This window comes from Leucopleurus acutus (assembly GCF_964270905.1).
Source record: "Leucopleurus acutus genome assembly, chromosome: 5".
Lineage (NCBI taxonomy): Eukaryota > Metazoa > Chordata > Mammalia > Artiodactyla > Delphinidae > Leucopleurus > Leucopleurus acutus.
Genome location: NC_139147.1, coordinates 85,447,777 through 85,460,438, shown reverse-complemented (window position 1 = coordinate 85,460,438; position 12,662 = coordinate 85,447,777).

Here is a 12,662-nt window from a genome sequence, read left to right as displayed (position 1 = left end):
GGTTCCAGGGAGAAATTAATATGAATGGGAATGCAGATTTCTGGTGAGGAGGTGATAAAGGCCTTAGGCATTACCTTCAATTAGTACTTAGCAAAAGGAGGAAAGCCTGCGGGCTGGGAACTGAATCACAGATCCCTCAGCTCCCGGGTCTCCAAGCCTGTCACGTCACCTTCCTGCCTACTAATGGGAAGTTGACACGTTTCGAGGCTGGTTTGGCGTTTGTCAGGCTCTCCTCACTTTGTGCCCAAGAAGTGTGTGTGCGCTTTACCCTCACTAGACCGTAAACTCCCTGTGGGCAGGACTAATCACGTTTAGCTGGTAAACAACTATTATTATATTGCCGAGTACCTTGAGTCGTGCTTTCTCAGAGGTGTCACACAGATACTTAACCAGCTGTGTCACTTTGCTCAAACTCCCTTTGTTTCTCCATTTCTTACCAAGTAAAGGACAATTTCCTGGGATCAGGTTCCAGCTAACTTCCCTGTTTTCTCTCGACTTGTCTCCCTAAACATAGGGAGAAATGTGACTGGGAGCCAATCCCTGAATAGAGTCAGGATCCTTCCTCTAAGCTACAGCCTGACACCGAATAAAATCCAAATTTTGGATTCACTGCCTTTCATTGAAACTCTGCTGCCGGAACAGAGCAAATGGTAGAGAGGTTAATCATGTGGACTTCGGGGCAGTTCAAGTCCCAGGTCCCCTACTAGGACCCGCAACCTTGGGTAAATGACTCATCCAGGGGAGTGGTAACAAGGATAATACCTACAGGTAGGTTGTTAATGAGTAATTTGCTTTCGCATAGTTCTAGGGAATGGTTTAACGCTGGATATTGTTATTATTATTTATTTAACGCCTTTATGTTAATATCCATATCCCCCACCACCACCCAAGGCTTTTGAGTTTGCCAGTGAACTAAGAGGAATGAAACTGTTGGCTATATGGGGGTAGGGATCAGGGAAGAAGAATAGCTTCTAGAGAATGAACCTTGAACTTCTTAGAATTAGGCTGGAATTAAAGAATGAAAGACTGAAAACCTTGCTAAAGATTTTAAGTTTACGGTATAGTCAATGAACTTTCAGGAGTAATGAAATATTTTAATCAAGATGTTTTGACAAGATAATTGGCCAACCTCCCTAACCCAATTGGAAGAATTGAATTTTCTTCTAATTCTCCCCAAGGCATGATGATAATAATGACTATTATCGTAACTATTATTCATATAACTATGAATAGTAGTTACAATTTATTAAATACCTGTGTATTTTATGCCATCTCCTGTATGAAGGGCTTTACATTTTATTTCTCTCACTTTACATTCACTCATTCACGTACTCATTCAACAAATACTGGTTGAGCACTTACTAGAAGCCAGCCACTGAAGTGGGCTTTGGGGGATAGTGGTAAATGAGACTGACCCTCATGGAACTTTCACTCTAGTGCAGATTCAGACAATAGACAAGGAAGTGCATACATGTTATGCCAGGTGTTATGAGAAACAGAGCTTGGCACTAAGCGCCATTCCTGTGAGTTCGTATTGTCATCAGTATCAGATCCCAACTCACTTTTCCATCTTGCTTTCCCATGACAGACTCACAAGCACCGATGCCCTCCAACTCCACGGAACTTCTTTCTGGACTTTTCTGTCTTTCTGTCTGTGCCCCCGCAGTTCCCTCTAACAAAATACGCTACTGTGTACTTTTGCTTCTTGAAGGTTCTGTGCATCCTTCACCACCCATTTCAAATACCACCTCGTCCAGGATCCTTTCTGGTCCTCCCACTCGCCATCAGCTAATCCCTTCTCCATGCTGCAGGGTTAGTGTTTAGACTTCTAGCATTTACCTCACCCTTAATATTTAATATGGTTATTTGTACTTACTGGTTATCTGCTTTCCTTCTCTACTAGATGGTCAGCTGCTTGTTTCCCACCTCTGCCACTTGCTTCGCTTGCCTGTATTAATTCAACTGGTCTAGAGCAGCCAGACTTGCTCTTCTACAGTCTCTCTTTTAAACCAGGGATCCTGAATCTTCTACCTTTTTCTCACCAACTGATCCCATCCGTATGTCTGAGTACACAATTGAGAAGAGCTGCTGACAGAGTGATCTTTCTGAAGGGCAAACCTGCAGATTTCGCTGCCTTGCTTACAACTTGTCAGTGGTTGGCACAGTGAAGATAAAATCCAAATTCTATGGCCTGGCGCACACTTGCTCTTTCATAACCTAGACCTGCTTTAAACCCCAGCCTCGTGTCTCACTCTGCCTCTCTCACAAGGTCCCAGCTCTACCCAGCTGCTCGCCAACAGTCTCTTCGGCTTCAGTGACCTCTGCAGTATCATCTGCTGGAAACTCTCTTCTAACTCCTGCTAATCTTCCAGGTCTCAGTTTAGATGGCACCGCCTCCAGAAAGCCCTCCTTGATTTCTTCCAGGGCTCCTATGTGCCCCAATAAGACCTAATCGCTCTTGGTCAAGGTGTTGTCATTCTTTATTATAATCATGTGTAATGGTCTGCATTCACTGCTAGACTGTAAGATCTATGCGGGAAGCACCACTGCTATTGTTGTTCACTGCGGTATCCCCAGCGTCTAATTAGTGCTTGATGCACAGTAGAAACTGAAAGAATATTTATTGAATGAGCTCTCTTTGCACCTCCCAAAGTCCTCCTCCAACTTTTAGATGGTTTAAAAGTATATACACATGTAATGTGAAGACATGTTTATTGTAAAAGAAATTCAAACAAAACAGAACATGTGAATGCAATTACAGGTTCCCTTTTATCCTACCCCTAACCTTCTCTCCCCTATTCTACTCTCATGCCTGGGATGTTAACTGTTCAATATATATCTTTCCATTTCTTTATACTGCATGTACCTACACATACACATACCTAATACAGTCCTGGCCCCCAAACCCACATGACTGTTTTAGTAAACAGAAATGGGATAATATTAGAGGGTGTGTTCTACTGCTTATGTCTGCTTTTTTATTCAATACATTTCAGAGTTTTTTCCATTTCCCATGTAGATTTACCCCTACTACCTCATTCTTTTAAAAGCTACTTGTATTCCATAGTAAGGCCGTACCATGGTTGATTTATTAATTCCCCATTGGAAGACTTTGTATGTTCATCTTGCGTTCACAAATGCCAGTAGAGTTGCAGGACAGGTTTCTAGAAGTGGAATTGCTGGCACATAGAATGTATGCATCTTAAAATTTTTTCAGTTGTCAGCTATTTCTTCACATAATTCTTAGTGGGAGGATTACAAGTTCTCAAGATGTTTAATTTGTCAACCTGGCCCTTGGCAAAACTGTGAGAAGGGGGAACTTTATCTCTATATCACGTTTGACCCCTTTAGATTATACTCTCCTGCCCCACCTTCTCTCTATCCCTCCCATCCCACCCAGATGCACCCTACCCCACCCCATGTGACTGATAAACTTAGCAATTTCTAGTAGCAGAAGAACATTCCTTCCCTGTGTGTCGTATACCACCTTCCACATAGTTCCTGTTTCAGTTAATGGGGACACCATCCAGCCAAGGAAATATCCCTCATGACCTAGAAACCCAAGTTTTCCTAGACTCCTCCCTCTTCTATATTATCCTCAGGCAAGTACCAAAACCTTTTTTTTTTTTTTTTTTGTGGTACGCGGGCCTCTCACTGTTGTGGCTTCTCCCGTTGCGGAGCACAGGCTCCGGACGTGCAGGCTCAGCGGCCATGGCTCATGGGCCCAGCCGCTCCGCGGCATGTGGGATCTTCCCGGACCGGGGCACAAACCCGTGTCCCCTGCATCGGCAGGCGGACTCTCAACCACTGCGCCACCAGGGAAGCCCCAAGCCCAAAACCTTTATGCTCTCCAGAGTCTTTTGGAACCTAGCCTAGTTCCTATCACCATCATCATCATCATCTCCAGCCAGAGCTTCACGCACAGCCTTGGTCTTAGAGGAGTGGGTTGAAGCCAGCATGATTTTTCGCCTGTCCTCTGCTTATAATCCATCAGAAGTTTCTTCAGGACAAACCCCAGCTCCTTAACACTTGGGGGATCTTTCTGTGGCTCTAACCTTTCTGTTTAACCTCATCACCAAGAAACATGTCTCACTACATGCTATCTCTAGCATCACTGGCACCTCTGCTGGTACATACCTGGGCTGCCGTTTTCTGAAAGGCTCTGCAACCTGTCTCTCTTTATATTTTCTGCTCCCACCAGCTGGAATGTCCTTCCCTCTGACCCCCCTTTGCCTGTCTAACTCCTACCCATCCTCCAGGTCTCAGCTGAGATGGCAGCTCCTCCTTGGCCCCCTCGGTTGGCTTAGGTGCCTGTCCCAGTGTCCCCACGCAGTGCTAAACCTCCTCTCACGCTGGCCATTCACATCCCTGGTCACACTTTTAGTGTAATGGTCTATTTACCTGCCAGCTTCTCCTAGAATGTAAACCCTCTGAGGGAGGAAATGGTTACGCACATTGTTGGACACCCTGTGCCTGGCACGGCTCTTATTGAAATATAAGCTTGTGGATTTGAGTGAAGGGGCAAATGAATGAATGAGTGAATAAGATGTTTTCTGGCAGCCGTACTTTTATCATGACCTGTGTTTGTGCCAGGCTTAGAGGTTTGTATGCATTTTGCATAATCTAATCCTTACTATCACTCTGTGAAGTAGGTATTGTTAGCACCATTTACTGGAGATGCTGAGATGCAGAGAAGTTGAGCTCCTTGCCCTCAGTCACAAAGCTAGTGAGCGGCAAAGCAAGGACTGTAAGCTTGTCTGGTCCCAGAGCTTGTGCCCTAAACTGACTCACCTGCCTCAGGGCTCTGCCTGTGCTGTTGCCAGTTGATCTTGACTCGAATGGAGTGCTTGGCCTACTCAGTGGCTCAGCATTCTGTCTGATGGAGACTCTGTGTCCTGAAATCTGTGCCAAGTAGATGCTTGTCACCTTCCCCTTCAGAGCAGGCCCAGTCTAGATGGAGTCATCAAGCACTTTTGCTCAGTGGACCAGAATAAATATACAGAATATCTAGTTTTTAAAATGTTTTTGAACCTTTTATTTGGAACAACTTTCAACTTATAGAAGAGTTGCAAGACTTGTATGAAGAATGCCTTATACCCCTCACCCAGTTTCACCAATTGTTAATATTTTGCCAAATTTGTTTTATTTCTGTCTCTTTAAAAAAATGTGTTTTTTTCTGAACCATTCAAGAGTAAGCTCCAGCTGGGACTTTCCTGGTGGTCCAGTGGTTAAGAATCTGCCTTCCAATGCAGGGGACTCAGGTTCAATCCCTGGTCGGGGAACTAAGGCCCCGCATGTAGTGGGGATACTAAGCCTGCGTGCTCTAGAGCCCACGCGCCACAAGTGGAGAGAAGCCCATGCGCCACAACGAAAGATCCCATGTGCCGCAACTAAGACCCTACGCAGCCAAATAAATAAATAAATGAAAATAAATATTAAAAAAAAAAAAAGCTCCACCCTTTGTATGCCACTTTACTGCTAATACTTCAGGTCGTATTTCCTAAGAACAAGGACATTTTCTTATATAACCATGGGAGTTAGCAAATTTTGGAAATGTAACATTTATTAAATACTATTATTGATAATGAAATTTCAAAAATTATCGCAATAATGTGCTTTATAAAATTTGCCTCCAATGCAAGATCCAGTCTAGTGCGTTTACTTGCTGTATTGTCTGTTTTTTTAAAAGCCCCTGAAGCCTTTGAGCACGGCCTCTTGCATCAAGTTCAGGGGATGGCGGTGCATTTGTTTGTTGTGATCAGGGGTACCGGAGTTCCATACTGAGACCCCAGGCTTTGTTCTGCCCTTGACTTTGAAAAGTCCTCAGGGCCTCAGTTTCTTCACCTGTCAGTGGGGAAAAGGCAGAGTTGGGCTTAAGCATGTCCAAAATCCTTTCCAGCCCTTAAGCCACCAAAATAAATAACTAAACAACAAAACATTATTTTTTAAAACCTTTTTTTCTAGGGGCTTCCCTGGTGGCGCAGTGGTTGAGAGTCTGCCTGCCGATGCAGGGCACATGGGTTCGTGCCCCGGTCCGCGAAGATCCCACATGCTGTGGAGCGGCTGGGCCCGTGAGCCATGGCCGCTGAGCCTGCGCATCCGGAGGCTGTGCTCCGCAATGGGAGAGGCCACAAGAGTGAGAGGCCCGCGTACCGCAAAAACAAACAAACAAAACCCTTTTTTTCTTAAAAAAATTTAGGTAGGAAGAAACCTGCCTTCTTCAAAACCTGTCAGTTCTGAAAGCCTGCTAAATGATTTTTATTTTCTGGATGTCTTAGTTCTACAACGTCTTTTCTTTGCCATTATCTTCTGCAAATGCTTGGCTGACAGTCTTTTTCATCTTAGAAGTATTTTGAACATAATATGACTGTTTATTTAATGTCTCGTGCACTTCAGAAGATAATGACCAGAAGAAGGGACTGTTTACCTATTTTTTCCAAGCACTAGAACTTACTCAGCCCAGACTTTCCAGAAAGCCTACATTAATTTTGTCAGTTTGGGGTTAGATTAACACTTGTGAGCTTTTATTCTTTCTCTTCTGCAATCTGATGTGGAGACATTGCCCAGATTTCTTGGCTTTTACATTTTCCTCCCATGGGTTTCACCGCCCAGATACAAATACTTTTCGGGGAAATCCATAATGTGGTTGCAAAGTTGTAAAATAGTGGGAATGACATTTTAGCCTTGAGATATCAAAATAATTTTCATTTTCTCCTCCCCGCTATCCTTAATGACTATTTCAAAAGAGTTAGTGGCAGATTTTTTTTTAATATCAAAAATTCTTTATTTTGAAAAACAATGTAATAAATTTGACCTAGTTGGTATATAATGAACCTGTGGTACACAATAGGAAAACATACATTTTTAGATCATGTAAGCACCTAAATATTCACCATGTATTAGACAACAAAAATGCAAAGGAAAAGGGGCTTCCCTGGTGGCGCAGTGGTTGAGAGTCCGCCTGCCGATGCTAGGGGACACGGGTTCGCGCCCCAGTCCAGGAAGATCCCACATGCCGTGAAGTGGCTGGGCCCATGAGCCATGGCTGCTGAGCCTGCGCGTCCGGAGCCTCTGCTCCGCGACGGGAGAGGCCACAACAGTGAGAGGCCCGTATACCGGTTTAAAAAAACAAAAAAAAAAATGCAAAGAAAAAAATATTGAAACTTCTTTTCAAATAGAAAAATAAAAGGTATTAAAATATTGTTCAAGAAATTGGAATAATTTTAATTACAATAATGACAAACTGTTTTAAGCTTAAAGACTACATTTTCTAAGATGTATAGTGTAGTGGCAGATTTTAAAGTGTGTGGTATTTGTTATGTTAAAAGCGGTTTTCCCTGTGGCAATCACATACAGATGAAAGCATCTGTACCTTCTGTGAGCATTTGCTGATGGTCTACTTTGTTCAGTACTGCGTTGATCCTGGGCACGCAGCGAGGAATCGGGGCACTATGTTTGGTGGGGGAGACAGACTCGTAAATACATTAAGTCCGAAGGTAAGCTAAGTGCTCTGCTAGGGGTATTGACACTCTGGTACAAAAGAGCGGGTGATCAGCTGCGCCGAGAAGGCTGGGTGTCACGAGGCTATTTTTATATGTTCATTAGCTTTAAAACCTTAATATTTTGCTTCCTAGACAATTTGTGAATTACTCCCTGAGGGATGTTTCTACCCCGTCCTCTGAGCTCTTTGAAGGAAGGAGCTTTTTTGTGCTTCAGTGAATCAGGGTGTCTCAGCTTGAAGCTGGGCATAGAGCAAGCCCATAATAAATATTTGCTGAACTTAGAAGTTGCATTGACATTAATAGTTGCCTAACAAGGGCTGTCTCATTCAGTATTGCCAGAAATAGAGTTCATTCCTCTGATGATTCCACATTAAGGAGGCAGCTAGACATGAAATGTAGGCTGGGAATGGACCTAGGGAGGCGGCATGTAAGGCATCCCCAAAATGCTGTGAACCTTCTGAATCGGGAGAAAGCCAGGAAGTTCTAGAGCAGGCATAGCACTCAGGCTTCCGGAGCGAGTCACGAAGGGAGTTCTCCTTTGTGAGGCATCAGAGTGGGTAGGAGATGTGCAGGAGGAGATATCTCAACAGAGCCTCCTTCTAATAAGGTGTGGGTTCCAGGCAACTAGAAAAACTGTGTGGTCTTCATTCTGTGAAAAGAAATTTTTTTGGCTGTGGACTAGGAAAAAAAATGTTTGTGTGTGTGTATGTATCTGTTAATCCATTACTCCTGATTTATCCCTCCCCTCCCCTGGCCTTTGGTAACCATAAATTTGTTTTCTGTGTCTGTGGCGAATATTTTTTATTGGTATCTGTGAGCTTGTCTGTTTTTTTTCCCATTTCCTACATTCAACTTGTACTGCTTTGGAAACTAAGAAATAAAAACTTCATTTTGATAGGCTCAGAATGAATGGGTTGATAACAAAATGTGTTAGGCTCTGGGTAGAGGAGATGTGGTTAAACAGCAACAAGTGTGGGAAAAGAGGGCTCTCGGGGTTGGCTGAAAGCTTGATATGAATAAGCAGTGTGTTCAGGTTGCTGCCCCAAATGCGGATGTCATCCAGGGTACTGATAACATGGTCTTCCAGACAAGTGGCCTAGCATCTGGAGGAAATAATCAGAAATGAACCCACATATTTATCAACAAATGTTCACTGGCATTTTATTTGTGAGTGAAAAATGGAAGTAACTTAAATGTCCAGCAATAGGGGCTCAGAAGCAAATCATGATGTGGTAGGAAGCTATAAAAATTTACTTGAAGAATTTACAGTATATGAAGAATAATTAGTAACATGATATTTTTATATTAATAAATTACACTTAAAAACATAAAAGTAGGAGGCTTTTGCCTAGAAAATTCTCCTTCAAATGGCAGAAAAAAAGGAGAATTAACAGATGTAAAGTGTTCTGACAAGGGAGAGTGTCTTAGTCTATTCAGGTTACTGTATACAGAATACCACAGACTGGGTGGCAATAAACGACAGAAACTTCCATCTCACAATTCTGGAGGCTGGGAAGTCCAGGATCATGGTGCCAGCATGGTTGTGTGAGGGCTTTCTTCCAGGTTACAGACTTCTCTTGGTATCCTGACCTTATCCTCCCAGGTGGAAGGGGCTAGGGATCTCTCGAGACTTTTTTACACGGCACTAATCCCATTCACTAGGGTTCCACCCTTGTGACTTGAGCATCTCCCAAAGGCCCCATCAGCAACTTTGGAAGTTAGGATTTCAGCATGTGCATTTTGTGGGGGGCACACAAATATTCAGACCACAGCAGAGAGGATATCAGGCTTCATTTTTAGGGCTCAAGAGGACCTCAGTGGATATTATAGATGGAAGTTATAATCCAAAATAAGGGTGGGCTTTTAAAATTTTACCTTATTTTAATCTTTAGTTACAACTTTGTAACAGAAGTAAAAATATTTTAAAAGGGGAAACACATTGGCCACAATTAGATTGCCTTTAATGCCTCAGCTGTTATCTTATTCTCTTCTGGTCCCTGTCAATTTTCATGCATCCTTTTGGGGTGCAGCCATTGTATTAGTTCACAAATGGTTGGTAGTCATGTGCACCTGTGCTCTCCTACACCGTGGCCAATCCCACTAACTTTTATGACCTAATGGGATGAGATGCAGTGAGAGGAAGCCTTCATGAAAGGGGTTAAGCAAGAAAAAAGGAAAGTCGAGGCCTCCCAAGAGAAACTTTACTATCCAACACTTTGGTCTAGAACCAGTCCAAAGGCTCTTGCAGTCACCACTTCTCTTATTTGATTCAGATTTAATTGGTCTGAGGTATGTTCTAGGCATCAAGTTTTAAAAAGTTTCCCAGATGATTTTAATATTCAGCCAAATTTGAGAAATATTGTCTTCAATTCAGATGTATGTGGGTTTTGTTTTTTTTTAATTTCAGGTTTGTAGTCTTTTCAGATGAGACATCTTAATACATAATTGTCTTCATTTTCCTTGAAGACATTCTAAAAACATCTAAAAAGTCAAAATTTTCTATTGCTGAATGAAGGGTTCTATAAATGTCCATAGGTCTAGTTGGTTAGTAGCGTTGCTCAAGTCTTTTATACCCTTTCTGATTTTCTGTCTACTTGTTCTATCGACTACTAAGAAAGAAGTGTTGAAATAGCCAATTACATGGGTTTGTTTTTCCTTTCACTCTATAAGTTTTTGCTTCATGAATTTTGAAACTGTGCTATTGGGTTCATTATACATTTTGTATTGTTATGTTTTCTTAATGAACTGATCTTCTACTTTATGAAATGTCTCTCTTCATCCCTGATAATATTCCTTATTCTGAAATCTACTCTCTCTGATATTAATATAGACATTCCTGATTTCTTATACTTTGTATCTTTTTTCCATCCTCTTATTTTTAACCTACCAGTGTCTATGTATTTAAAGTTTTTTTTACAGGCAACATGTAACTGAATCTTGCTTTTTAAATTCAGTGTGACAATCTGCTTTTTTTTTTTTTTTCCTTTGGCTGTGCCTCAAAGCTTGCAGGATCTTAATTACCCAACCAGGGATTGAACCCGGGCCCCGGAAGTGAAAGTGCCAAGTCCTAACCACTGGACTGCCAGGGAGTTCTGTTTTATAAATTATAGTGTTTCAAGTGCTTTTATTTAATAGAATTAACCACGTGATTGGGCTTTAATTTACCATCTTGCTATATGTTTTCTTTCTTTTTCTTTTTTTTTTTGGCTGTGTTGGGTCTTCTTTGCTGTGCGCATGCTTAGTCTAGTTGCAGCGACCAGGGGCTAGTCTTCCTTGCGGTGAGTGGGCTTCTCATTGCGGTGGCTTTTCTTGTTGCGGAGCACTGGCTCTAGGCACGCGGTCTCAGTAGTTGTGGCTCACGGGCTTAATTGCTCTGTGGCATGTGGGAATCTTCCCGGATCAGGGATCGAACCCATGTCCCCTGCATTGGCAGGTGGATTCTTAACCACTGCACCACCAGGGAAGTCCCACTATTTGTTTTCTATTTATCCAATTCTTTCTATTCTAGACTTGAGCAACACTACTAACCAACTAGACCTATTGACATTTATAGAACCCTTGATTCAGCAATAAATGATATACTGAACAAATAAAGCAAGTCTCAATAAATTTAAAAGATTGGAATTTGAAATAATGTAGAATATATTCTCTGACCAAAGTAGAATTAAATTAAATGCAAATAACAGCAAGATTCCTGGAATATCCCCAATGTTTGGAAATTAAATGATTACTCCTAAATAATCCATGGAACAAAGAAAATATAAAAAAGTTTGTAGACTGATGCTGAAGTAATGCTAAATGGGAAATAAATCTATGGCTTTGAATGCTTACATTAGAAAAATAAGAAAGGTCTAAAATCAACAATCCAAGCCACCATACCAAGCACCTAGAAAAAGAAGAGCAAATTAAACTTGATGTAAGTAAAAAAAGAGAAACATTAAAAATAACAGTAATCAATGAAATGTACAATGGAAAATGAGGGCACTCTGAGGACTGCCCGCCCCACACAGATTCAGTAAGCACTTTCCAGGCTGGCCCACCTTACCAACCCCTACCAGAGGCTGCAATGGGTGCAGGGCTGGGACAACAGACCCATCTTGAAAATAAAATAGAAATGATGGACCATGCTTATTAAATAAAGCTGCAGTGGGAGGAAAAACAACAGTGCTTCCTTTGAAAATTAAAAACGTCTTTGAAAAACATCTATATGATTGGCAAAACTCTAGATTCAGCAAGGAAAAAAAAGACAGAAATCACCAATATCAGGAAAAAAAGAGGTGACATCATTAAAGATCCTAAGTATAGACATTAAAAAGGTAATAGGATAATAAAGAAATAGTATGGACATATTAACGTCAATAAACTCAAAAGTTTGGAAGAAATGAACATATTCCTTCAAAGAGATCACTTAGGGCTTCCCTGGTGGCGCAGTGGTTGAGAATCCGCCTGCCGATGCAGGGGACACGGGTTCGTGACCCAGTCCGGGAAGATACCACATGCCGAAGAGCGGCTGGGCCCGTGAGCCATGGCCGCTGAGCCTACGCGTCCGGAGCCTGGGCTCCGCAACGGGAGAGGCCACAACAGTGAGAGGCCCGCGTACCGCAAAAAAAAAAAAAAAAAGAGATCACTTACCAAAACTGGCACGAGAAGAAATGGAAAATATGAATAGTCCTATATCTATTAAAGAAATTGCATTTGCAATTAAAAATCTCTCCCTCAAAACAAATAAAACCCAAGAAAGCTACTTTGGGTTAAAGCCATTTAACTAAAATTTTGCTTTTAATTCATTTGTTTTCTCATTCCCCCTGAATCTAGAAACTGGCTTCCTTAATATGAGATTTCATTGTGTGTCTTTGCTAAATTGGTGATAGCCTTCAGTTCTAGTTCACGATGGCTTATTTTATTTAAGTGGTCCTTTGCTTGATTATTAGTAGTATTTTGCATTTATTTAAAATTTCAGAATTTACCTTTCTGAGCATTACCATAAATAAAATTACAGAAAATAAAACCAGATAAAGTAAAAACACCAGTAAATATTATTTAAGGGAAAAGCAGGGCCCTTAGCTGTCAGACAGACTGACCTCTGGTGAGGCCGGGAAGCCTAATACTTCTGACCGCAACTGCCCTCTTGAGTTCGTTTACTGTGCGTGCTTTACGTTG